Source organism: Meleagris gallopavo, chromosome 5 (genome assembly GCF_905368555.1).
Source record: "Meleagris gallopavo chromosome 5, MGAL_WU_HG_1.1, whole genome shotgun sequence".
Lineage (NCBI taxonomy): Eukaryota > Metazoa > Chordata > Aves > Galliformes > Phasianidae > Meleagris > Meleagris gallopavo.
This window is the reverse complement of record NC_139408.1, coordinates 10,335,491-10,362,756: the sequence shown is the minus strand read 5'-3', so window position 1 is coordinate 10,362,756 and position 27,266 is coordinate 10,335,491.

The window sequence follows — 27,266 nt, the reverse complement described above, 5'->3', positions numbered from 1 at the left end:
TAGCAATGGTAATGGGGAGATGGTTGGACTACATGATCTTGTAGGTCCTTTCCAACCTTGTGATTCTATGATTCTCTACTGCTATATCACCAACATCCACCTCTGATGCTTTGGGTCAATGCGATAAAACAGGAAGCATTGCTTTCAGAGCAGCCCTAGTGTATTTGCACAATAACCCAGCTGCTACTTTGAATAGGTTCACTGAAATTTCTCTGTTTTTTGCTTTTTTCAGATGTTCCTTGCCAAAGTACATTTACTTAGGATTTAGATTCTGCAAATCTAACAGTTGTTGCTTTTTTTTTTTCCTTTCTCAGAAAAAAAAAAAAAAAGCATAAATGTTGCATAGTATTACGCAAAATTTAATTCTATGATTATGTTTCCTTTATAGAAAAAGTGATACAATAGCTCTTGTACATGGACACATTATTCATCTCTTTTAATTAGATGCTAATTGACAAATCATTGGCTTTAATCATATCAGTCTGGTAATACTATTGATGCCACAGAGAATAACAATCAATTTACAAGAAATCAATGTGGCACGTGTTGACATAGGAACACATCCAGCCGTAATTCACTCTGTGTAAATATATCCACCCATATTTGGACTCTGAACAATTTAGAAAAGAGATGCTAACTTAGTTGATGGGTGGAGGAGTGAACTAATGAGTATAAAGTAATTTTTTCTCTGGAATAGCCTATTTTATCTTAGTTGCAACTTTTGATTTTTTGTTTGTTTTAAAAGATGCTGAAGCACCCAGTAGGTTACTCCTCCAGACATAGTAGCTTTTCAGAGCGAGCGTACAAAGCTAGAATTTTTCTATTTCAATCTATTAGTTTATTGCTTTCTGTCATAGTTTTAGCTGGGATGGAATTGTTTTCTCCAGAGTGTTTGATATGATGTTATGCTTTGGTTCCATGAGAAAAACAATGTTGATAACACACCAATGTTCATAGTTGCTGCTAAACAGCTGTATGGGAACTGTTGAATCACAGCCTGAACTTCTGATTGATCACATGAGGCAAGCAATGGGTCAGCTGTGGGAGCACAGATGAAGGCAATTCATGTATGCGACTGGAAGGGTGAAGCCTGGCTGCACCTCTCCTAGACCCCATTTAAGGGCTGACCACCACTAGGGAAGGATCTCTTTCTGGAGATTATTCCTCTTGGAGTCTTTTTCTGTGAGCCCAGGATACAGGTAAGCTTTTCCATTCATTTCTGATTATCCCTCTTCAATGTGATAATCTTTCCAGCTATACGCTAGGGACCTGCCTAATTTCTCTGTATACTTGGTGATTATACATCTGTATATTTGTTGATTATGTACAGAACCGAGACCATTCTCAGAGAAGGTCCCAAATAGCTGAGAGTGGACTGAATTAGGACTGCTGACTTAAACTGGCCAAAGGGGTATTCTATACCATATGACATCATGCAGAAGGAGTTTTAATGGGGATGGGAGTTCATCTGTCTCTCTTCTGCTGCTTGGGGCATCGGTCAGTGGAGTGGTGAGCATCCCTTGTTATACATGTTCATGTATATATTTATGAATGTGTATGTCATAGCTATTATCCACTTCTTTCTCTCTATCTTAATAGTTTTCATCTCAACCCATCACTTCTGCTTTTTTTGTTTGTTTGTTCCTTTGTTATTCTCTTATCTCACTGAGAATGAGGGGAATGAGCAAATGACTGTGTGATGCTCAGTCTCCTGCTGAATTAAACCACATCTTCCACAGAGGAAGATAAAGGAGATTCTTTGACCTCATGTTCCTAAAATCAATGCAGGTATATCTGCATTCAGCAATGATCTGATACTAAGATTGTGCAAAATGTTTATGAGTTATGGAAACTGAAACATCAGGAACCATGGGCTAGATCTAAAGAAGTTATGAAAAAAAAACTCCTAGGTGTTTAAGACCAAAGTTAATAGGCATCAACAGAATCCTTCTCAGCCATTAAGACACAGATGGAAATATCATTATTTCTAGTTCTTTTAAAAAAGATAAAGAAATGTTTCTCACCACTCTTCTCTAGCTGTCTTCTCAATGATTTAGAAGAAATGATATAATTCAGCTAACCAATATAATAATGTAATTTTCCCTGCAATCTAGTGTGTTTTTTTTTTTTTTGCAATTGTGATTCCAACAATTTATTTCAATGCAGAAAGCTTTCACCTCTGTGAAAAAAGATTTACTTCTTCCTCACATATTAATATAAGCCTCCACTGAGTTACAAGCAACAAAATGAATTTTAAGCAGCCAGAATCAGAGTTCAGAAGTTAACATGTTAAATAACTTGTGTTCCCTATTTTACAAGGCCCAAACCATTGAAGGCAGCCCACATTCTGTCAGAAGAATCTACAGTTTACAGTAAAATACATTCTCTGTTCTCAAAAATGGAAAGGGAAAAAGGGAGCAATAGGGAGACAGGAGCTGGGCTCAAAGAGGGAAAAAACAAACCAACAATAACAAAAAAACAGCAATGATCTAAGGAGGAAAACTTATTTTACTGACTATGATATCTGAACACAAGATAACACAATATAATGCAATCTAATTGAAATTGAGGCTAATATCTCAAAATATGAGAGAGAGAGAGGTTTTCCGAAACCAAAAAGCCCACTTTGAACTGAAGCCACAGGGCTTAGAAGCACACCCACACCCTCTGCCAGGCAGTGAGCAAGGGAAGAGACAGAAGCTCCTGTCCAAGAGTGAGATCCTGTGGCTTCTGTGACACATCTTCTCTGACTGTGAGGTCCCCTGGGGCATGTAGTTGTTCTTCTCTTCTGAGAACTAGGTATCTGGAAAGTTGTCAATCCACAGAATTGGAGCATTAATTCTTCAACTATGCTCCACGTGATGTCATGATGTGGAATACCAATAGCAAAATTATAAAACCATGACGCCTTGCAAAATTACTTCCACCTTAATTAGTAAACTTATTTCTGTGTCTGCTCTCTTCTTTACAAAGTAGGAACTTCAGAGATTTACCACAAAAGACAGCTGCTTCTACAATTAGAATTTTACTAATCACTTCTGCTATTCCATACTTTGTTTTTATTACTATACTGTTCCATTATCTTCACTGGGATTACATATTAAGCTAGTAATATGTGAAAATTAGATCAAGTGAAATTTTATATTTGTTTTCCAGCACTATGTCCTAAACAACAGGAAGGAAGTTAGCAGCACTCTTAATAAATTGAACATCTATTTGCATATGTGTCTTAAACATTAGATTACTAATACACTTGAAAGAACTCAAACACCTGCATTAGGGCTCCATAAGGAAATCATTCAGGCTGGATGTGGCTCTGGGCAGCCTGGTCTGGAGGTTGGTGACCCTGCACACAGCAGGGGGTTTGAAACTAGATGATCATTGTGGTCCTTTTCAACCCAGGCCATTCTATGATTCTATGACTACCATTACACATAAATTCAGCAGTTTATACACAGGACTGATTGCCATGCAAATGACTGGACAGACAAATACTTGCATGTAATTTGCTTCATAACCAAGGTTGGTAAGTATATTGTGGTTTGTCAGAATTAAAAACAATCATGAACTTTACATAAAAATATACTTTGCATATTAAAATGTGGTATTGTAAGAAAATAGTGAAGTGTGAATCATTCTTTCTGCTGAAACAGAGAATATAATTGGTTTACGGGAACACATATTTTTAGATAGACAACTGTCTTATGTAGATACACTATATATGTTCCCAGCAATTTGGCCATGGTTAAAGGGTATTTATATTCTGATGTGGCTAAAATTGAACATGTCAACACTAATGCATTTTTCTAGGAGAATCACTACTTTCACCATAATTTCCATGGAAAATTTGTGTGCACATGCAGTAATAGACACATTTATAACATCAAAAGGATTCAATTTTCTTTTCAATCATACTACAGTATGAATAGCTTTTCCTATTGAATTTAACAATAAGGCACATTACCACAATCTAAAGGATGGGGTACTTCTGCTTGCTCATATGAAATTATGTCAAACAATATATAATATATTTCACAGTAGTTCTGGGTTAACTGCTCCTTTATATAGGTTTATTTCTAATACATTTGTGTCAGCAGATTTTAATTATTATCATTTAAATTTGTAAAATCAGCATTTCAAAGTCCACTTAACTCCGTACAATATTAACAGAGTATTTAAATATTATTTAAAGGTATTCAGTGACTTTGTATTAAGAAAAGAGAAAGATGCCTACTCAGATGCATTTTCTTTGCACTGATAGTCACTACACCTACTCACATGCATTATAGTCTCTGTCACTGCAACATACCTATACTGTGCTCACGAGAGGGGAAAAAAAGGTTTTATCTATGAATCCTCAATCCTTGCATACCTCATGCATGACAAGAACACCAAACTGAAAAACTAAAAAAAAAAAAAAATTGAGCCGTAAAATACATTGTTTCAATTACACACTTATTCTGTTGTCATGAAAGGGTTCTTTCAAAGACTTTTCCGCTCAATGAAAAGATTCAGCCTTGTGGGAGTCTAACGCTTACAGTCTAAACTGCTGAAAGTGTTATCTTGTGCATTTAAAGGTTGGACAGGTTAAGGTATAAGGCAACACTGCGATTTCCTCTAGTAATTAAAGATGATAATTGGCATGTTTTTAATATTCATATTTAGGCTTATAAAATAAAGCCATATGAGAAAGAACATGTAATAGGACTGGAGATTGCTTAGAAATAAGCCTCTTCTGCAGATGTTAATCATGCCCAACAAGCAAACGGCATTTGGAAATTGAGAAGCTAAAGAACATATTCTACCTATAAAGATTAAGTGGAGAATCACAGTGACCTGATTAGGTATAATTCTTCCTTCTATTTTCCTACTTATGAGTAATAACTGACCTATGTAATCTGGTGCTATCAGCAGTCCTCTATATTGGTGCTTCATTCTTTAGTAAAGCTGAGCTCTTCTCAAAAAGGATTAAGCAAAAAAAAAAAAAAAAAAAGCAAAAGGAGCAAAACATTTTGCAGCTGTGAAAAATCCCAGATTTCACACATTTAGAGAGCTATTTTTATGAATCATAGGTTTTTCTGGGATTTTTCCTGTTCTTTTGAAATGATTTTTTCAGGCAATAGGAGGCCATTATTCAGTAGCTTCTTCAGACTTCCATTATCACCTTCCTACAGAATAGCAGTATTCAACATGAATTCTTTAGCTAAAACTAACCAAATGCTCTTACACTTAATATATAACGTGGTCTCCTAGCCAGCAACTCACCCTGCCTATCGCTGTAGTCTTCCAAAATTGTACTAGAGTGAATCTGGAGAGAGACAATGGAGAAATATGCTTTTTAATCTTGAGTCCAGGGAGGCCTTAGAAAACTTCTTCAACTGCTACTCTTTGTTATGGAAATTGAGCTATGAACCAATTTGCACAGAAATTCTCCAACTACAAAGAAATAGTGTTGCACCAGTATTTTCTCTTTATTCTCACTGATCCATTCCTTACCAGTATCCTACTAGCCTGTCTATGCAGCCCATCCCCTTGCAATATTCAACTTCTAACGCTTCAATTTCAGCACGTTTCTCAAGATATCATTACAAGTTTTGCATGTCCAACCTGTCACCATTAGAAGGGCAAATGGAAGCAGGGGAGACAGATCACAGTAACACAGTCAGGTCTGTGGTGCATATCTCTAGGATTCACCTAAGCAGTCAGTTAACTTTTAGCCAAGCACTTCAGTAGCAGAAAGCCTGGAGACTGAACTCTGTGAGACACTCAACTGAATTTCTGCTCAGCTGACACTGCTAATCTTAGCACAGGTTATAGTCCAGCCATTATCTCTATTTCATGCTGGTATTTGTTATTTGGAAGAACACTGCTAGTTCTAAGATTGAGTCAGATTACTCAAATATCCACTGCTCCTTACAGCACCAAAGATTACAAATGATAGTTCTGATGGCTAGTTAAATTACTTAAAGAGCAAAAGCAATACAAAAGCACGTATTCCTTACTGAAAATACAGCTAGAAAGATGTTGTTAAACATTGAAGAATAATACGAACATTTACAATGTAAAATACCTATAACAGTGTCTTTGTTGTTTGTTTTTTTTAAAGTTCTTTGTAGAATTGCAACACTTGGTACTGTGAAAAATCTATTTCCCTACAATTGTGGTATGTTAAGATATTAGATTCATAAAACAAGAAAGAAAACAGAGTCTACTTCTAGATATTGCTACATTCCTAAAGATAACTGGAGGTCTATTTCTCAAAAGCAGGAAGAATAGAGGTACAAAGAAAGCATAAAGAAGGGACCAAACACATCATTTTATAGCAGAACTTACTGTTCCAACAAGTTGCAGTGAATACCTAATATGGCAAATAAACTCATTTCACTCCTGAATATAACAGAATTGCAGAAAAACAACAAAAGCAGAAGCTAAAGGGAACAGCCTTAAATGAGTTTCAATCTCATAAATAACATTGGTTTTTCAGATTAATCAGTTGAATCTGAATTCATTAAATATCTAACTTCTGCGGAAATCCTTTTCACTGCCAAATTACGTTAAAATGATTTTTCTTTTTTAAGACTTGTTTTACCAAGTAGGAAAAAATCTAAAAACAAAATAATGGAAAAAAAGGGAAATAATTCAATAGTATTTCCTTGAGCTCATATTCTTTTTGTATATCCAGTATGATGCTACACCATATACAATTCCTTTACTTGTTTGTTACTAGAACCACTTCAATTACATAGTGCTCCAAAACAACAGCACTGTCACCACTTTCACTGATCATGAGCCTCGTAAATAAGTATCAGTTACTAGGCTTTGCCAGAATGATGGCAAAGGATGAGGGGAGATGGCCTCAAGTTGCACCAGGGTAAGTTTAATCTAGACATCAGGAAAAACTTCTTCACAGAAAGGATTGTTAAATACTGGAATAGGCTCCTAGAGAGGTGGAGGTGGTTGAGTCACTGTCCCTGGATGCGTTTAAAAACTGTTTGGATGCGGTGCTCAGGGATATGATTTAGCAGAGGGTTGTTGGAGTTAAGGTAGTATGGTTAGGTTGTGGTTGGACTTGATGATCTTTAAGGTCTTTTCCAACCTGAGCAATTTTATGATTGTCCAAAAGAACTTTGATCACCTGATTATCCACCAAGCACAGATTCTGCAAACATTTGTTCCAGCAGTTAAAGGCAAAAGGTGTTGTCACAGCAACAATCTAGATAAATCAGCATTTTGTACTGAATTAAGCACATAAATAATGCTTGTACAAGCCCAGGTCTTTACTCTCTTTATGTATAAATCCTATCAAATAGTAAAAGAGGAACAATGTAGCAAGGGGAAGGAGAAAGGAACACACAGTCTATGTCTTACCTACAAGCAATTGTATTCGCTAAACATGGAATATTAAAGTGACAGCATTTGGGAATTGTCAACATATAATACAGACAGGTGACTGCTCACTGTGCAAATCTTTAGCTCTTCTAGTTGTGAAAAAATAATGGTACTTTCCATGGGTTTCTGCAGACCTGCTTCCAGATGAAATAAGAGGCCCGAGCATGTGTGTATATATAGATATATATATATATATTTGGATAGAAAGAAGGGCAGTAAGGCAGAAAAAGAACTGTTCAGCCCAAGTCCCACATTAATCATAAGTGAAGACTTAAGGCTTCAAAGAAATTCAGAACCTCGTAAGAAAATAAATTCAATCTAGGGAGAATTTGCAACAGTCAAAAATGACAGACAGTTTTTCTTCAGTCAAAATAAGATATTTCTTTTGTCTGATATTTGACAGCGATATTTGTCTGCAACTGAACCATTTTTTTCCTTTCTCTATAACACAAGATTGCACTCACCTGTATGTATTACTGAGATGATGCACGTAAAATAAACATTTGTTATATAAATATATATATATGTGTGTGTGCATAGTGTATTTTAAGGATGGAAAGACAAAGCAAGTACATCTTAAACCTAGTTCATAACCCTTCAAGAAAATTAGAATAGGAGCGTAGTCTAGAATCTGATAGTCTTTCTTGTTTGACTATCAGTAGTTGATGTAGGATGCAGAATTATAACAAGAAATAGAATAAAATGTAAAATTATTTAAACATGCAAGGCACAATTTTCTTTTTCGCAAAAGAAATTTTCTTATGGAAAATGAGAAGGAACTAATAAAAAAGTTATACTTGAATGAGAGATGAGATTTTTTTTATTCATTGGAAGTTCCACTGCAGAGAAATCAAAAGGCTCTATTTTTTTATTTAATTTGGAAGTTCTTACAGTATAATCCTGGGAAAGGCCAGTTGCTAGCTGCTGACTCTGCAAGTCTCCCCTCACCCTGTTGGTCAGAGAGTGATCAATGAAATTGACTAATGACACTGAATGCTGAATCAGCCCTACAGAGGTTTAGCTTACTGAAATTTGTACACCGAAGAGTCAAAGCTTGAAAGACAGAAATAAAACTCACTGACTCAGAGTTGTCTATGGAGAAGGAAGGAAAAAACAGAACAAGAAGGCAGCAAAGGACACAAAGGGGCAAATGGTTGGGTGGGGAAGTGCAAAGCTTTTTATTGTTCGTAATTTATGGTCTGTTAAAATTGATGAAGCAGGTAAAGATTAGGTTCAGCACAAAGACAGAAGCATTAAGAGGATGGAGGAATAAAGTAAAGCATTAGAACTGCTTACTTGTGGAGTTCTCCTCAAAGGAGAGACTATGATGAAGGACATAACTTTGTTCTGCTCCCAGACAGCAAATAGTCTTTACAAACTTCTAAACTGGGAGGAGGAGAAGATCTGACTTCAGACTTGTTTTAAGTACTGGATGTATAACCTAAACTCAAGATTCCCAGCTTCATCTCAGAACTTTGACCTGATGATCTAAAGTGAATTTGTCAGTTTAGGAACCAGAGACTGTGTTGGCAGCAAACAAGGAAAAGGAACATCACCATGATTAACTGTGCTATCAGTGCTCTGTTTCTCATTGCAAGCTACCAATAAAAATGTATTTTGCCTCTTCTGTTTCAAAGACCTTTCATTTAGTCACAGAGTATTCTGCTTTTCTTATTACTTTTTTCCTACAACTGTTAATTTATTCTATCACCTATATGATAGAAACGAAAAGCTCCTTCGTAATGTTTGTCATTTTTAATGCACTTTTCATAACTCCAGGTGAGTTATACCTTTTATCATGCTCTTCTCTTTTTAGTGGAGTTCTAAATAAAGTGCCTGGAAAGACCCTGGTAAACCATACAATTTTGTCTAGCTTTTCCAGCAACTTGGTCTTCAGTATCGGAGTTATCTTTACCATTAATTAGGTAACAGGAAGTCTGAAATCCTCTCACCTAAAGCTAGTCACATAAGCAAACTTTCAAGCAACATAGAAATGTCTCAAGAAATGTCTTCAACCTTTTTAAAAAATATCTTCACAAAGGATTAAAAGATGCTCTCTTTCTGCAAAACACAGTATTCTAATCTTCAGAGAGCTAACTGAACTCAAGGCAGCCAAGATCACATATCTCTATGTTCCAAGACAACTGAAATTTTAGAAGTCATAACTTCTTATTTTATTTTTTAAGATAAGCATCCCATCAATCCCTGAGATTACATTTGCTTACAGCAGCCCTTTTAAAAAATCATCTCATACTTTCCTGAGAATAGCAAGAGTGGTGATCAATTGAGTTAGAAAGATGCCTGCCATAATTTTAGATAAATTACCTCAGCTCCATTCAGTTACTGCAACGCATACACTCACAATCCCAAATACATCAAACTAAGTTCTCGAATGGGCTTAGGCTCAGCATGACTATCAGATAGTTCTGTCATAACAGTTTATATAACTAAAAATAATTCTAAATCTGTGCCTTGTTTTGCTTTGAAACACAGTTGGTGATACAATTTCAGCATATTTTTTGATGTTTAGAACAGAAATTTTTAAAAACCAAACGTTAACAGTTTGAGGCAGTTCTACATTCATGAAGTGGTCTGTACATTACAAAGACAGTTTGCAGAGAAAAATGTCGAAGTCATCTTAGCAATAGTTTTTCTTTCAGGTCAAATACACTTCTTAAGAAGCTGCCAGAAGCTTGAGACAGTAGCTTGGAATTTTATATCCAGAAAATAAATATCAAAAGAAACATTCAGATTGTTGGAGTCGATTGAAAGCTTAAAAATTTATTTTAATAAGATGACTTAACCATGAATCCACTTATAAAATATCATACCTAGCCTGTTTCCACCACTGTTCTAGCCAGGAAAAAAAAATCTTAGTAATAGCAATCTTCTCTTTGAAACTATATTTGGAGAAAAGGAACACAAATGATTATAATACTTTTATATACAATTGATAAACAATTTATAATAATAAATTGATGGTAACATCAAAGATGGTCACGAAGGATGCTTTGCACCATGATGATGCGTTTAAATAGTAACATATTCCAAAAATGTGTGCTCAGAATACTGAAGTGATAACCAACAGTATGGAACTACAAAATGCAATTTGTAGTGCTCTATGCCAAAATTCATTTATGATAGCTGATCTTATGGCTTTGTTCATACTTTGTTTCTCCTAATTCCAGTGCAGCAGCCAAAAAAAAAAAAAAAAAATCTACTTTCAAGGTGTTTTAACAACAATATAAAAAGCACTTAAATAGTACTTCAGATCTGAATATGTTAAGATTTGAGGTAGAGAAAAAAAATTAAGCAGTATTAAGAATTTTCCAACTAGAAATACGCGAAGACTCTTTTCTTGTTACAGCTCCCCCTCTTTCCCTTAAAGCTATGATGCACACTGAAATTACAAAATCCAATGAATTACGTTACCTGCCTCAGAAAAAAAATCATGCAAAGGATGAAATGAAGCCTCACCACACTCTAAACTGTCTGCTTAGAGTCCAGTCCTAATAACAAGACAACCAAGGAGTTGACATTTAGTGTTCTGTTCAAATTATATCCAACCAGAAGGAGGACTGTATTGTTTTAATCTCATTTTTTTCTCCAACAATCATGTTTTGTCTTAGTCTCACATTCCTCCCAGATTAAAAAAAAAAATAAAAATCACTAGAGTAAAAAAAAATCCAGTGTTTATCTATCTCAAGATAGTCATTTATAATAGCCTTTGTTCTTCCCACTCCGTCATTGAAGAGGCCTATGATGGTGACATTTTGCATTAGAAATTAAGTTTAGATGTTTTATAGAAAATACTCTATTTTCTTTCCTTCCTGTTTTGGTCTTTTTTTTTTTTTTCCCATGAATCTTATGTCATTAAAAATGTCTTCTAAGGTTCTCACATGCAAGAAAAAAAAAATTGAATATGTCTGTTGAAGATTGTGTGACAAAATGTATATTAAGTTGCGTCCCCAGTGATATTCAGTCATTGCACTTGATTTTATTAGTTTTCAAGCTTAGGTTGATAGGTTTCTGATTAACAAAGTACCTGTTCTGCATCACAAAACAACTGAGGAATACCCTTCTAATGCTAATGAATTGTGTCCAAGAGTTAATTACTCTGTGACCTTTGATCACGTTTGTGTTTTAGGACTAGAAGCACATATTTTAAACTTGAAGAAGTTTAGAAGTGAGTGTACCATTAAAATAATACCATAAAATGACACAGTGTGCATTTATATAGTACTACACAATTCAGAGTCTGATGAGAAGGGGAAAAAATAAAGTTTCGTAATAATCCAACATACAAGAATACAGAATCATAGAATCAGCAAGGCTGGAAAAGAACTCCAAGATCATCCAGCCCAACCATCCATCCATCACCAATATTTCCCACTAAACCATGTTCCTCAGAACATCATCTAGGCATTTCTTGAACATCTCCAGAGATGGTGATACAACCACCTACCTGGGCACCTCGTTCCAGTGCTTGACCACTTTCTGAGAGAAGAATTTTTTCCTAAAGTTCAATCTGAATCTCCCCTGGTGCAACTTGAGGGCATTCCATCTTGTCCTATTGCTAGGTCAACCCCCACCTCACCACAACCTCCCTTCAGGTACTTGCAGAGAGCAGTAAGTTCACCCTCAAGACTCCTCTTCTCCAGACTGAACAATCCCAACTCTTTCAGCCACTTCACATAAGACTTGGGCTCCAGACCCCTCACAGCTTCTTTGCCTTTCTTGGAACATGCTCCAGGGCCTCAATGCCTTTCACGTAGTGAGGGGCCAAAACTGAACACAGGATTGAAGCATGGCCTCACCAAGGCTGAGTACAGAGGGATGAATACTTCCCCACTCCTGCTGGTAAAGCTACATGCTGATACAAGCCAGGGTGTCACTGGCCTTCTTTGACACCTGGGCACACTGCTTGCTCATGTTCAGCCAAGCATCAGACCATATTCCCAGGTGTTTCCTCTACAGTCTTCCAGCCACTCTGCCCCAAGCCTTTAGCTTTGCCTGGGGCTGTTGTGGCCAAAGTGCAGGACCCAGCACTTGTTCTTGTTGAACTTCTTCCCATTGGCCTCAGCCCAGCAATCCAGCCTGTCCAGATTGCTCTGTAGGGCCTCCCAAGCACATTGACACTTCCTGCCAACTTGGTGTCACTTGCAAACTTGCTGAGGATACACTCAATATCCTCATCCAGGTCCTCAGTAAAAATTTTGAACAGGAAATATAACTCTTTTATGAGACAGTGAGATCACATAAGATCTCCGCAATGCCAACAAGATACAAGTAAGGCTCTTTTGACTAGCCTAAGTAAAAATATCACTTAAGGAATAGGTTAAAGAAGCTGTCTGGCTTTGATTCCAAATTCTGAGTTTTGATAACACAAAATTGGTCTTAAACAACCTGTAGTCTATCATAAGCAATGTCTGTAAGGAACTCTACATATGTTCTTCCTAGGAATATAAAAAAAAAAAATCAGGAACAATAAAATACAAAAAAGTACATACTGGGAAAACCAATACAATTTTGTTTTTCCCAGAATAAATAACAAGATATCCTTATAAGTTCTGAAAATATATTTGATTGCTGTGGTAGAACTAGAAACACAGTCATCATCAAAACTGGTCAGACTTGCAGTTCATAAAGTCTCTACTTTAAACCTAAAAAAGATTTTTTTTTTTTTTCGGTTCAGAAATAAGCAAACTTAGTAGTAAGTTAGAGAGAATTTTTATAGTCTCCCTTCTATGAGGTCCTTTGAAAAACACTTCCCAGAATTTGAGATTTATACGCATACATATATATATGTATATGTGTATATATATATGCATATTTATAAAAAAACACCTTCCTCCTAATGGAGCTTAAAGGTGTTTTAGTATCTGTCACAATATTCTCTTCTGTAATTGTTACATTATTTCAGTTGATGTTATCAGAGTATGTAGAAAACACTAAATCTTACCTTTAATTAACATCAACACAAAACATCCATATTTAGTCTATTAATATTTAGTCTATTTATGCTATAGACTAAATATTTAGTCTATTAATGCTGTCAAATTCAGAAAATAATTTATAGATACCAACTCAATAGGCACTTGAAAGAGTACTCTCTTAACAGTGTTACCTTACTGGAAATAATACAGGAAATAATTATCAGATATTATTTCCTATTGTTAGTCTTAATGGTTGTCCACTGCTTTATTCCCACTTTCTCCCTCCCAGCTAATCTATTTGTAAAATAGTAACACCACACATAGAAATCTTCCTAGCTTAATCGTGCCTCTGCATGTCACCTGCCATTGCAGAAACTTCACCACCAAAAGCTGTTTTAAGGCTGAGGTCAACAAAATGTCTGCATTCTTCCCCTGGTTAGGCCATTCACCACAGCTCTCATGGCAAGAGCAGATGGAAATGACAGGGGACAGAAGACAGTGGAGAGAGAAGGGAAATAGGCAAAATGATTTCACCACATCTTTTGGACTTCTGTTACCATGATCCAGGCAACAGCCTCAGCTTCACCTTTCATCTCAGCAAGCACTGGTGCAAAGTTAGATGAATCTGTAGCTAGTTGCAAACCGAGGTACATTCACAAAATTACAACTGACTATGTGTGTATTACACAGAAGTGAGAATGTGGAAAGCACACCATTCACTTGCATATTTGTTCCGCTACTTGGACAACTTAGAGTGGGAAAGTTTAGAACTGCTGTAATAAATTGAACAAGACCAAAACTATGCTGTGTTTAATCAGCAGCTGCTGAAATTATTCTGCTTACATGTAACACAAGTATACCACTATTCTTGTTCGGAAACCCATATTGGAAGATTTCTTTTTTTTTTTTTTTTTTTTTGGATGAACGGAGACACGTGAATTAACATGAAGAAAGACTGAAGTAGGGTTTCATGAGGAGATAGATAGTTTATTATTTAAAATATGTCCCTCACTTCCATTTGGCTTAAGAGTAAAGCCACATTTTCATTGCCCTTACAACTATGAGATGTCATTTAGAAGAATTCCAGTGTTCTTAGAGTTACACCTTGAGATTACCTTATCCTTTGAGTATATTCCACAATGACAGCTATCCTTCTGTTTCTAGTCTGAACCACTCCATACTTGTCAATATTTAAATTTCATTTTAATAGCGCCAAGAGAAAGTAAAAGACCTGAGTGGGAGCAAAGATCAAAAAAGTCCATACATAGAACTGCATGAAGACCACAAGCGAAATGCAAGCGTCCACACTTCCTCATTTAAAAATCACAGCTTTGACACCTTTTGTCACTTTTGTTTGCTTCACTGTCATCATCCCTGCAAGAGTTTGGCAACCAGAATCTGACAGAAACTGACATTAATGCAGTCATCCTTTGCTTTTCTTACAGCAGCAGCTGTCAGAAGCTATACCACATTAAGCCAAAGTACTAGTCATCATGAAGCTTTTCCAACATTAAAATTTAAGAATATACCTTCAGAGAGTTTAAAGTAAGTTAGGATTGTCATTTCAGGATAGATAGAGAGATGGACAGATAAAGAAATGGATGAGTAAGACAGAAAAAAGTGTTACAACGTTACGTGAATAGGCCATTTAGAAATCTTTGCTTTTATACTTTGTTTGACAAATCCCAGAAATATTGGTGATGTTTCTCAGCATTTCAGGTATCACTGATCCACTAATAAAAGCAAGGAACTTTCTCACCTTCTTCGTAAGCATTGGATTGAAATCCTAATTTTAACAGCTTCTGTCAAATACCCCTATCATCTACCTACGTGTTGTTGTATGGTTTCTTCTTCTTTGACATAAATTCTGTGGACTGTAATTTTTAGGCTAATTAAGAACTTTTTCCAGAAATTCACATCTCGAACCCTATAAGAATAAGCTAAAGAAATTCCACAATTTCATCCATTCAGACTACAAATTGGTAAAAAATGTGAAACAAAAATGAATAATAAAAGAAAGTAAAAAGCAGATTGTCAATATATTCATCATACTACTTAGTATCCACTGTTTTTTTAAACTACAGAATAGATAGAAAGAAAAACAAGACCTGGTCTATTCTGAACATTAAAATACACATTTGCATAGAAAGTCCACATGGAACATGTAACCTAGAGGCAGGAGTCTCTTGAACTACAGGAGCTTGCATCACTATATATGAAGGCATATTTAACAGTAAAGTCAACTCCCCTCGTTCCCCAATCCTTGGCCTTTTGAGCAGTCAAGAAGAGTCAGTCACTACTAAAACTGAGGGATAGAGCTTCTTAAAAATAAATAATAATCAACACAACCTGCCTACACCATGGAAGAGTTTCAATCCTTCACTAAATGCGGCAAAATGGTTTAGAAAGATCTTACCAGCTGCTACCACATGCTCAGTTGAATAGAATCAGTGCCACCGAAATAGCAATAATTTCACTGCATTAATACTTCAACTTTGTGTCCCAGAGCATTACTTTGCTTGTATAGAATAAACAAGACCACTTGTAAGGGAGAAATCCCAGCCACTGGAAGTTGGTTCTAAAGAACTGCTTCCAGCCAAGCAGTTTGGGAAGCACCAAATCCACTCATCCCTGTGGAGAGGCCCAGTCAGGTCACACACTTGGGAAGGTCATCTTGGGAAGAATCACATACTTATTTCAGGAGGCAGAGACACCCTCAGCTTGGGGGGGGCACGATCAGCATTAAGGAGCATTAAAGAGCAAACAATAAACACACACAGCCTGTTTTCCCAGACACTCATTGATCCTATTTATGTATGTATTCTAAAACATTTGCCCTGGACTGAGGCTTAAACAGCAGCACTAAGGAAGCCAGAAGGGAGCCTGCTCCTGGCCCACCGAAGAAAGCAACTATCCTGTTCTCCTAAAGGCACCTTTGCATTCCATCTCTGGTGGAAATGCTGATCGTGGCAGCTGGGCCCCAGCAGTTATAATTAAGCCAGGAGCATCTTTGACTAGTATTTAGTAACTGAGATCGGGAGCTGGGAGTGATCACGTGAAGGAGAAACACCTGTGTGAAGGCTGTGCAGAGCGGAGAGGGGTAGAGCTACGGATTCCTGGTACGTAACGGATACTGTAAAGAACAAAGGAATAAACCATTCTTTATGGTCGTTACAGGTCGAATAACCATCAATAAGAATAAATCACAACAAAAGGGAGTTGAGTTAGTCTGCAGCAAAAAGACCTCTGGCAGTCACAGTAAATAGAGCCTGCAATAGTAACAATGTGGAACAGCCTATTCAACACACAGCCCGCCTGTGTTAGGTTTACAGCTGAGCTCAGTGACCTCTGGAGAGTCTTTCAACTCAGTTTTTTATGTTCCCATGGGACTGTGTCAACTCTTACCACTTTTAGGAACCCTTCATTTCAAGAATGAAAAAATGATACTATTGTACAAAACTCTGGATCTGTATTTTCAGAGCGCAAAGCAGTACACACTCATAGGGGAAAAAAAAAATCCTAATCATGTCTCTAATGAGAAAAAATTAAGCATGAATTGAAATAATTTTTTTTTTGGTGCAACTCTGAAACAGTTGAGACTACATTTGAACAGCTCAGAAATAATTTCTCATACATACCAACGTTCCCTCTGAATGATTCAGCTGACACTTGTAGAAAGAGCTATTAGCTCAATATAAATAGCTCTGGGTTTTGGCATTTCACACAATGCTCTGCATTTCAGCTTCTAGAAATTTCTGATAGTTTCTGGATGAGCATCTTTCCTGGTACACGTTTTCCGTCTGTGTAGCCCTTGAAGCCTATTAGAGGCTCTTCCAATACAAGCAGCGTAGAAGCAAAATGTGTTTTTCAAGAAGAAAATGTTTCAAACCTTGTACAGAGTAAGTGAAGTTTTGTATTTTAAAAAGTCTTTTGATAATGGATAACCTACTTGTAAAACCTCCAACATGTAAATCACAGCACAATTTCCTTTTTTCTAAACTTAGTCTGTTCTGTTCAAAGTACAGTTTTGTGCTGTGGTGTACTCTACAGTATCCATGCATATCAAGAAATGGTGACAAGATATAGAGGGACAGCAAGACTATTAAATATCCATCATGCCACTCTGGATCAGGCTTAATGCAATCAGAAACACATGACTACATCAACTTATCTCCTTTGATCAAATGTGATTAAGTAAGTCATTAATTTTCAAGACAAATAAAAAATGCAAGATCATTTTATTATAAATGTAAATGCCTGTCTTCTTAAATGATTTTTTTTCTAAAGGAAGCCCTTCTAATACAGAACTTTGTATACTTCAGAGAACAGTTGTTTTAACATTGGTTTTAATTTTAATGAAACATTATGTATTTGTATGCATGTCTTCTTTCCTTTTTTCTCACACTGCTCATGTTGTCAAGCAAAATTTGTGCATCAGCTTGATCAAGATAATTTCATTATACCATTGTTACCATTATGACTTGAGCAATTAGTAGTTTATAAGAATAAATTTATAGCAATCAGTGATTGAGGCACATTTGCAGTAGTCAGGGTGTAATAAAGCCCAATCAATTTCTTTCATTTAATATGTAGGCTGTGACCCTAGTTTTGATGAGAACTCTTAGCTATTTCATCTTTAAATAAAAAAGAATGTCTGCAAGCAATTATAGTGGTGTGTTAATTGGATATTCCTTTTTATCTTTTATACTACAGAATGCATTGCTAACGAAATCCTTGTTTTCTCTCTCATTCCTTTTCTCTCTCCCTCTCTGTAATGAACTGATATTGACTTTGTGTATTTTGCTAAGACAATGGACCAGATTTTTATTTTCAGTAATACTGGTGCAAATCTGGAGTGACTTCTTTAAATTAAATAGAATTATTTAGATTTCTGTGCATCCAACCAAAACCAAAACCCACTCCTCTTTTTCTTTTTCTTTTTCTTTTTCTTTTTTTCTTTTTTTCCCCTTCAATAACAGACATCATGATTCTGCAGCCCTTACAAGGAACTGAATGCTACTTCAAGCTATGATCAGTTATTATCTCATATATGAACTGAAGTATGAACTGATGTGCAGTATTCAAATAGGTGATTCATAATCTTAGTCTTAGCCTAAGGTTCTTTATGGCATTAATTCCATGCTGACTGAAGGTGACGGTTGGCAGATGAAAGCAGTACACTTTAGAGGAAGAAATGAGATTCCAGCCTGGGTTCAATCAGCATTACACATACCATGTTGCAGATATTTCCTGTTCCATGAAACCACCTACATCCCTGAGCAGGTCCATCAGCTGGGGAAACAGTTTCTACACAATACTTATGAGGGCATTATTATGTTCAGACAATATGTTTTGTGTCTGGAGCATGAACATCTTAGAACAGCAACCTTGGACTTTTCCTGATATTTCTTTTCCCACAAAAGTTATTTAAAACACAAGGTAAAATGTCAGTGTTTCCTGTTTTGCTTTAGTATTTTGAAGATGCATTGTACAAATAGGAAAATGAGAAATATTTAAAGTCTGTTCAGATATTTAACCTATATAACTGTGTTCTGCAAAAAAAATTGTGGAATATTCAGCAAAACTTGATTTTTGTATTTTAACAGAACAACATACACTGGAAATGTCTGCATTATCTATTTTGCATCATATCAATAATTGTGCAAGTAAGATATTTTATGACAATAAAAATGTTACCATTTTTAATTGCCAAATTTTCTTTCTGTCTCTTAACTGAGGCAAAATTGTTAGTGTAAATTTTCTTATTTGTATCAAAAACTAGAAAATGTTCAGAACAATCAACTGTAGCACAGTCTGATGAGAAGAAAATACTGCTGATGACTCCAGGATTCATATAAACAACAATTTTTATTTAAGTGCCTCCTGATCTATTCAAATGCTTTACTGTACTTCTGTGATTCATCAGTGCTTCTGATAGTTTATTACCTGCAGGCTTTATTTCCAGCATAATTGCAATAAACATTTTACTTGATGTCTTCTGAGGCTGGGGGGTAGAATCCTGAAATCCTTATAATCAAGCAAAAATCCCAATGAAATTAACAGGAATCTTACTTGTACATAAACTCATTGAAGAATGAAAACACATTCAGTAACCTTAGATCTTAGTCCTTCATAAGCAGATTTTAATTGATTATGGGGGAGAAAGATTACCAAAATACAGACATAAAAAAAGAGATCCTCAAGATCTCAAGGAAACATAGCTCAGGAAAATGAACCAGCAAACCAGGTGAGCAAATAATTATAGGGGATGGTTCTTGTTCTTCTTGTTTATTGGCTAGAATGATGTGAATTTAAAAGCAAGACAGTTAACAACATGTGTATGTGTGTGTATATACTCACATATATACTGCCTAAAACATTGTGCTTGCATGAAAGAAAAATTTGATCTTTAGTGCTGTGAACTAGATTGCTAATCGTGTCCTTTTTAGAAGGCTTAATATTCCAAATACCTTTTAGTAATTTTGAAGTGGAAAGAAAACATATTTTCTGGGTATTACATAACTTTGAAATCATTTTTTTCCTATATTTGGAAATCACCAGGACTAGAATTTTCAGTGCTTGAAAATAATCAGTTGAAATTCACTTATATCAGAAGTTTTCTACATAGCTACAGATGTTTCATAAGAACATCATAACATCATAAGTGGCAGTTATTTGTACCTAATAGTTGGTAATGTTATGATAAATAACGTTCAGTATATTTAATTTATGAATTTTGTTACCTCCTACGTGATTCACAGTCTTAGAAGTATGGGAGGTAAGGGGAAAGGTGAGATAGAAGAGGAAGATTACTTTTTAACAGCAGCAATCTCAATTCTCAGTTCTGACATGCATTTCCTCTGTCTGTTAGAAAACTGCTTAGTTGAACCAGGTCTCAGTTTCTCCTTTGCAAAAGAGGACTCCCTAAGCAAGCACTTCAGGGTTTCTGTGCTAAGAGGCTGTAAATAATTTTTTGCAACCACAGCCCTGAATAAAAAGTTATAGCAATATCACTTGGGATTGCTAAAGCTATGAAGAACTGTAAATATATTATAATTACAAGCAGCAAAATGACAGTGTTTTCACTTGTGCTGCTGTGTAGCTCTCCCATTGCAATAACAGATTTTAGGATCAAAATTCATCTTGGCTTTAGGATGGTTTTGATTGTTTTCCTTCTTCAACGTACTGTTTAGATTTCATTTTTATTACCATTTTAGTCTCCTCTAATCCTTTAATTACCAAACTGGTATTGTAAACACCAATATGCAAGGATTGTGTTCCAGAAATTATAATAGAAAAAATTCAGAACAATAAAAATGTGGAACACTTTTCAGTAATTATTTTTAGACAGCATGTGTTTGCTATCAGAGTTGCAGGATAAACTGGGATTGATCAGTATGTTATATAATAATGTTCACCCCCCAGCTAACGCAATACAGAAGTTCTGATATGTAGTCCTAATTTTTACCATAAGAGCACAGGTAGTTTTTCAGCTCTGACTTGAAGACAAACGAATAGATCTAGAGCCACTACTATGGATCACATTGCTTTCAGCATCGAGGTTTAGAGCATGAAATACAACGACACAGGTTTAGATATGACACAGGCAGCCATCTGAACAACAAAATTCCTATTCTGGCACTCAGTGGGACTTGCACATGATTTTTCATAGGTATTTTCAAAGCAAACAACTTATCTACCTTAGCTGTTTCAAGGGTTTACAAAGGAAGCAAACTGCAAGGGGAGTTGTTCACACTAAAATACTTCTTCAGGACTTGTGCACTGAAGCGTGCAAACTGTCCCTGCTCAACAGTGGACACATGGAAAAATACCCAAGACAACTATGTAGAAACTTCTCCGACTTCCAAAGCTTCTGCTTAACAATAAACAATAAATCTGGTGCAGCAATTCTGATAAATCAACTGTACAATATTTTTAAACTTCAGGGATGGTACTGATTGATTTTGTTTAACTGAAAACATCTAAGACGTATTTATTGCATACGAGTAGCCTAGTCCAATATGATCACAACTATGAACTAATAGGTAACTACTGAAATACCCAAAGGCTTTACAGCATACAGTGAATGTTTCAGAAGGTGTGCTGACTTTGCAGGTTTTTTGATATCACATTCTGTTACATGGTAATGCTGACATTATATGAAAAGAAAAATATTAGTCTTTCCTTTTCTCCCTATGGGTAAAATATTGCAATTGAATCATACTGTTTGCCATCACGTGCAAAAATATAAAAATAAAAAAATAATAAAGTCTTCATCATGACAGCTTCACATCACATACAGCAACACTGCCTGCTTCAAAAAGAAAAATTAAAACATTTATTATTTTTCTAATTAAATGTTGCTAACTCAATGGACTATTTCTATAGAAACTGATCAGGACAGTATGAAAATTCCTTGATTTGTATTGGAATTTTGCATTAGTGTAAGCATTTGGAGATGTGCTTAAAAATTGAGTTTAAATATCTTCTCTTGGTGTTATCCAGTTGCCAGAGTTTATTGATTTGAATGATGCTTGTTTGCAAAATGGGGGCAAAAACAGTCTTCTTGTTGTCACAGTTGTTTTGTGCAGCAATTGATGTGATGAAACAATTTCATTTGTGAAATACAGTAAGCTGCAGCTGCTTAATGGAAATGAAATACTTTAAGAAATTGCATGCATAAAATCTTCTAGGTGTTTAAACCTCTGGTCAAATGAGACAATTTATAATGTTAACAAACTTAATTCCAGAACAAGTTGTATCACAATTGGACCTGTCATCGTACTACAAGTGACTGTCCCTCATGATTCATTATGATCCACCCTGGTTGACATGTGCACTGCGTGCAAACAGTGTGTGGAGAGGGAGTCAGGAGAGGGGAGATAACAGAGATAAATCTAAATTCATTCTGGAAGCAGTCACACTCAATGACATATTCACTGACTTCTTCAACAGCTCATTTGATAATGTTCTTTCTGCACTATTCATTTTTCTGAAAGATGAAAGCTGGCTGAAGATCTCATCTGCTCACTGATGCAGGGAGAAGATTTGAAATTAGCACAAAAATAAAAAAAGGGAGGGGTGGAGTGGTGTGAAAAGCAAGCACGATCTGATTAACAGTTTCTTGGTCCTGACAGGGAAGGCTAAACACCCTGCCTTTTCAGGTCACCTTTAATTAGATATGCATTATAATTCTACAATATGTCAATGGGCTGGCTCTGTCTGGCAGAATTGTGTTTAGAGAAGGGGAAAAACATTAATCACAATAATTAATTGCTTGAAGAATGGAAATATTGTTTTCTGTCTCAGCTCATAACATGATACGTACTTGTATACATTTTTTATCACTGTTCTGCAAAAGGTTCAGTCTAGGAGGTTAATAACATGTTCATAAGAGTGCAAAATGGTCAGTAATTCTTGGCCTTTTCTAAATTTCTGGTTTGAGTTTTTTTTCTTTTTTCTTTCTTTCTTTTTTTTTTTTTTTTTACAGTGAGGAAGTAAGGGGAGGAGGAGACAATGCTAATTACATTAGCCAGCCAGAATGTTACATAGTTCATTACTGGAAATGAGAATTAAAACACTAGCTAACTGCTTTTCTCCACTGGTTCTGAAAATATACCACACCTGCTTCTGCTGATTTGACTGACTTGTTAATTACCCAGAAAAATCTGGGTCAGTATTTTATGACCAAATTAGTTACCAGCTAAAGATTACATCCGGCTTGCCAAAAGGAAATTAAGAAGTGTTGCATGAAGGGGGTAAAAATAAAAATGTGATACTCATGGGTCATTTTGGGATATTGCCTTTAGAAAATGCTACGTTTTCCCTTAAATCTCCTTTAATTTTGTACTAAAAATTTAAAATGCCTGTTAACATTGCAGAATTGTCAAGAAAGTTTACTGGCTCAGAAAAGCACCTGGCCCATCTTTCCATGAATGTTCACAGTTACAAAATGTAAATCCGTAACAATGCAAATGCTGCGTAAGCACTTCTGTATGTGCTCTTGAATGAGGATGCAGAAACAAACTTCTACTAACTCTTTCCTTCATCCTTTTTTCACCTTCTTATTGCAAATACATGTGCGAGCACGTATGTTTTTGTGCATGCATGTCCATACGAACATTAGGCAAAAAAAAGAAAAAGTAGCAGTCACACAGAGCACTGGATGCTTATTTATACAAAATGCTCATTTGCTTATTCAGCACTCTGCAGTCTGGCCCACTGCTCAGATGCTATCTTTGCTTGCCCTTACTACTCATATGAATCATTTGTTTTTCCTGATCACATCAACTGTCTTCTCCTAAGAGATTAATCACTCATCTCTCTATCAAATACACCTTCTTTATATTTTCCAAATTCATTATTTCTCTTAACCAACACCTACTTTTTTCACACCCATCAAAGAGAGGAAAGGAAAAAAGTTGAGAAGGCTGCTGCATTAAAGGAATTCAGTGAGTTATATACCTACATGTATAAGGTAAACCTGCTTCTTACTTAAATCAGGAAAAAAAATGTATAAAGAACTACAGTTATATTCAGAAGTCTTGGCAAAAAATCTTTAGTATTAGTTCTATCCCCTTATCTGGAATGCAAAGATCAAACAGATAGTCCATAGAATAAAGATAATTAAAGACAGAATGAAACCAGTTCACTTTGTCTTCAGATGGAATGAGTAAATAGACAAGTAAAAGAAAAACTTTTGGGGAAGAAAATATCGAAAACCAATAGAACAAAATGAACTGTAAAATTTCACCCCTCCAGAAAGATATATATGCTCAAGGACAAAAAGAATTATGTATTTTTCTATTCAAAAGAATAACACAATCATGTATTAATTAATTATATTCCAGCTAAATCCAAAATTTCATAAAACAGATGTTTCAATAGAATGGGATATGAATCGACTACAGTAGTATACAGGAGCACAATAGACTTCTATTGAGCAATGGTTATGTGCAAGATTTAATCTGAACAGTGCCAGTGCCAGTCATTTAAGATTTTTTTAAATTAATGCAATAAATTTTCAGTCACATTCAAATAATATATTTCTTAGTAATTTTAGGGCTTTTCTTTCTATGTTGCCTACGAACTTGTGTTGCCCCATTTTATGTCTGGAAAATGTGCCTTAAATACTGTCAAATAAATTGCTACTGTTCTGAATTCTCACAATACAGGGGAAATTCAGAATCAGAAGTTGGTAGAGACTTCAGAAGTCATTGCAAATTCCCAAGGGAATCATGATGAATATTTTTCATACATGATTGTGAGACAGGACCTGCATTCGTTCGGTCTCCTAGGTGTTGCCTAGGAGGCTGTGAAAGGGAAAGTGTTTGTGCTGTAAAGAATAACAAAACATCCAAACAAAACTTCTATTACAATACTTATTCATTTTTTAAATGAAAGCTGTATGCAAATGAAGTATTTTGTGACAAGGAAATCTCTCTATTAAAAGAAGCTGTGTGAAGGACAAAAAAAAAAAAATAAGAATGTCAGGGAAATTATTTCTTTAAGCTTAGTGAAAAAAAAGGAAATTCATCAAGGTATTTTTAAAATCTAAAGAAATTCCTAGAATGATCAGAATTAAATAAGAAGAAATTCCTACCAACTACCAGAATTGTAAACAGAACTTTTCATCAGGAAAAGAAAAAATAATTAAAGATCCTGTTGGACTTGCACATGAGAAGTGTGATAACAGCCCAGGAATAATATGATGGAGTAGAATAGTTAAAGTAACATTTCTAAAGTAACGTTTCTAAAGTAAAGTATCTGCAGCAAAATGAGAAAGGAAGGAATTGGAGAGGTTGCCTAAAGGGGCGTTTTTACAAGGAATGCATCAGCAGATTTGCCTGAAACTGAACAGCCAGTGAAAGAGGTAATAGGAAAAAAAATTGTGAAATGAACAACAGTATATTGCCATAAACAGAGTTTGGTGGGCAACAGTCAAGACATTTTTGTAGATCAATCAAGCCTCACAAATCTCAGTTTTGGAAGCAGTCACTGTTTTGATAGCAGCAATCCAGCCTGTATATAGTATACACCTGAGTTTCTAGTGCATTATAAAGTGGTTCTGTGTATCTATATATTTCATCAAGAGTGAAAGATAGAATTTAATAGTCAGTTTTCACGATGTTCAAGAATTACCAATGGAATCGTACAGTGGCATACACTTCTTGACATGCTCCTAAAAGATCTGAATATAGCTGACAAGTTAGATGTTTACTGACAGTATAACATTACTCAAAATATATTAAGAAAAGGGGAAGAAAAAAAAAAAGGAAGAGAAAAAGGAAAAAGAAAAGAAATAGAAAAGTGATCAAAGAGTTGCATATGTATGTTAAAATATGGAATGACTACATGATAAGCTGGTTTGTATAATTCAAATTGATAAATACAAAGTTATATATATGAAGAAAAATAAAAGTCCTAATAATGTGCTTACCTTGTGCTGGCTGTTAATTTAGCTACAACTATTAAGGAAAGAAATCTTGAAGTCATTACAAATCTGCTCAGCAGCAGCTAAAAAGACAAATAGAACATTAGGAGTTATTTGGAAAGCATCAAGAGCTTAGGACAGAAAACTTTGCAATGCTACTAAAGATATCCATGACAATCATGCAATTCTGGTTCCTTCCCATCTCAGGAGAAACACTGTAGAACTAAAGAAGATGTAACAAAGATATGAGGACAATCAGAGTCCTAAAATGATTTCCGTTTGAAAAGAAATTAAATGGACTAGCTTGCAAGGAAACAGCTAAGAGATACTATAAAGATATACATACGTATGAATGATATGCAGAAGGGAATTGGAAATTACTGCTCAATGTAAAGATAAGAGGGATCCCACGGAACTTTCAGCTGCAAATTTTAAACAAACACAACTTAGCACTTTTTTTATGACATGTAATTAAACTGCGAAACTCATTACCAAAGCATATTGTGGAAGAGGTAAGTATAAATGGCTTTGAGAAGATATTAGAAGATTTTAGATATTTGTTCTTGTCCTGTATAAAGGTTACATTAAACCTAGGAAGGAATGGAGAAGATGGAAGAAAACCATAGTACGTGCTCTCAGAAGCCACATGTCTCAATCAGAAATGTTAGTTAGAACAAGACTGACATCTCATCTTAGGTATGTCATAAAAAGCCAGGAAATAATAACAACTCCTAAAACTTCTTCTGCTTTTCTTATGTTGGTAAGTTAATGATGCAATAGTGTATTGTCACATTATGTCCACAGGTATATTCTCTCCAGTTTATTGATGACAAAACATGAAGAAAAATATGACATTCATAATCTAAAATTGCCATATGATAATACAGATTCTGCGTTAGGAAACCATTTGAGAGATTTTTGAATGCCTTATTACCTGCAAGTACTGTAAGCAGAAAAAGGAATGCAAAGATCTTTTTACATAGTCTGTTATCAGATTCATGGATGAAGAGATCTTGGGAAGAAGGAATGAAAGCAGAAAACTAGAACTCTTCTAACTTTAATATTCTCAGTATAACCTTAAATTCTTCCCTCTTACTTCCTGAATTCTAACAAATGAAATAATATAAACTGACCATACACTAAAAGATACTCTAAATCACCAGCAAATATATATTTTGTCCCATGCCTCAGATGCATGTGGTATAACCTGTTAACTGACACAAACCCTTGAATCTGTGAATATACCACTACATACAGAAACACAGCTGTCTAATATGAAGCTTGACTGACTCTATTTGAGCAGAGTTGTTACTGGGCATGTCAACTGGAGCTAATAAAATTAATCACTGGTGCTTTGCACAACAAACCTCAAAGCCAGCAAACTTCTGTAAAGATTATTTGACACAGAATCACCAATAACACAGGGTTTGGTTAATATGTACATAGTATATAATCAGACTAACAGATTAGAATGCTACTTTATTCTCTTCTGAGCAATAAGCTGTTTG